Source organism: Marmota marmota, unplaced genomic scaffold, assembly GCF_001458135.2.
Source record: "Marmota marmota marmota unplaced genomic scaffold, marMar, whole genome shotgun sequence".
Classification (NCBI taxonomy): Eukaryota; Metazoa; Chordata; class Mammalia; order Rodentia; family Sciuridae; genus Marmota; species Marmota marmota.
This window is the reverse complement of record NW_026000305.1, coordinates 3,291,916-3,294,197: the sequence shown is the minus strand read 5'-3', so window position 1 is coordinate 3,294,197 and position 2,282 is coordinate 3,291,916. Positions and strand designations below refer to the sequence as shown.

General features: G+C 33.6%; 1 pseudogene; it reads right to left on the bottom strand.

Annotated features, from left to right (window-relative positions):
* Nucleotides 1–1,425: 1,425 nt before the first annotated feature.
* LOC107156039 lies at nucleotides 1,426–1,891 on the bottom strand (annotated as a pseudogene).
* Nucleotides 1,892–2,282: the final 391 nt, after the last annotated feature.

Genomic DNA, 2,282 nt, shown 5'->3' with positions numbered 1-2,282 from the left:
AGAAGCAGATTGAGTGGGGAAACGGAAGCTTTTGATTTCAGGCATGACGAATTTCTAAAAGTTATCTGATTTAATTTATATCATTCTCCAAACCAGCAATCTCCAAACTTTGTGTACCCCATTAAAAATTTTGGGGTATGGATTCCCCAAATTAGATCAATTATATTAATGTATCAATTTAATTATATATCTCTGCACATATGAATACATACACATACACATATGTGTGTGTGTGTATATATATATATATATATATATACACACACACACATACCTACACAAAAATGTAGAAAATGAGTTAAAAATAACTGTAAATATTAGTTATATTTTTTTATTACCATACTATGATACATTGCTTTACACAGTTCATACAGAAGACTGCTTATCTAAACATTTAGCTTTATTTTGTTTTTCTAATTTTCAAAATAGGAAAAAAGAATATTGATTTGTCTAACTGAAGTTAGCATATTTTAAGTTATAGCCTTCTCAGATATCAATTTTACATACAACAATAAATGTTGGTGAGGATGTGGGGGGAGAGGTACACTCATACATTGCTCGGGGACTGCAGATTGGTGCAATCACTTTGGAAAGCAGTATGGAGATTCTTCAGAAAACTTGGAATAGAACCAATATTTGACCCAGTTACCCCACTCCTCAGTAAATATGCAAAGGTCTTAAAATCAGGATACTACAGTGACACAGCCACATCAATGTTCATAGCAGCTCAATTCACAATAGCCCAATAGCCAAGCTATGGAACCAACCTAGGTGCCTCTCAACTGATGAATTAATAAAGAAAATGTAATATATATCAGAATGGAATATTATTCAGCCTTAAAAATGACTTTAGCCATTTGCTGGTAAATGGATGGATCTGGAGGCTATCATGCTAAGTTAAAGAAATACCCCGACCCCCCCCCAAAAAAAACAAAGGCAGAATGTTCTCTCTGATATGTGGATAATAACACACATTATGGGGGGGGTGATAAAAGTTCAGTGGATTAGACAAAGGGGGAATGAAGGGAAGGGAGGGGTGATAAGAGAAGGAAAGACAGTAGAATGAAACACACATAACTTTCCTATGATCATATATGAATACACCACAATGAATCTCCATATTATGTACAACCACAAGACTAGGACCCTAATTAGAATAAGTTTTACTCCATTTATGCATAATATCTCAGAATACACTCTATCATGCATATCTAAAAAGAATACATAAAATTAATTAAAACATTGCCTTCTATGTACCTTCTGCTTCTTTTTTATAGCACAAATTACATATTTAAATGGACAAAACATCAGTATCATTTATAGTATCTTAAGATAAATTGCCTTTGAATGGGAGCTTTCTCTCCAGTACTTTGAGGTCTATAAGACAAATCTAGAAAATTCACTACTGTGGAATATGAAGACAGCTTAAATAGAATTGGGGGAGGTTTTTTCTTTTATATTAATTGCTGTCCCTTTTGGCAGCTGAGGTATTTTCATATTTTCTTTAGACATCATTAAGCTCAGCAGCTCTTGCAGAACAATTTTGATGCTCTATAAATTCTTCCATTTTGCTAGCAGTGATATGGCTCTTGGATTGACCATTCCATTAGAACTATTAACACCATTCATATTAAACTTTGTTAAAATATTACAAAGGAGGATATTTCTGGGTATTTAGGTCCACACTTTTAAATACTTTGTACTCAGTTTTTGTAAATTGTTCTTGGAGTCCAGTTACTATCCCTGTCCATTTTGGAAGTGTTGTGTCTTTGTCATCTTCTAGACCCCAACTAACTGTGCCATCTTCTACTCTTTTCTGTCCTTCTTCAAGTTCTTCTAACAGTTGGAAATTGAGAAGGCATATTACTCCAGAGCCCATGGTGGCTCTCATCATGTGTTGCTGTTGCTTGAAGCCTGACCCCTTATTCTGCCTCATTTTTCTTGATCCAATTTAAACTATCCATTTTTTTTTGAATTCCTGCATGATTCATCCCTACTATTAGAGTACACAATACTCATTTCCTTTTTTGATAATGTGAATAGCCTGAAAGATCATCTGAATGCCTTATAACTTGGCTATGTGCTCTCTCTCTCTCTCTCTCTCTCTCTCTCTATATATATATATATATATATATACACACACACGCATATATACATATATACACATACACACATATCATCATTAATAATGCTTTAGCATCAATTCAAAATTCAAAAAGCTAGGAGAGTCCTATAAACTTTATTGAATTCTTATGAGCATCTTGCACTTATAATACCTTACA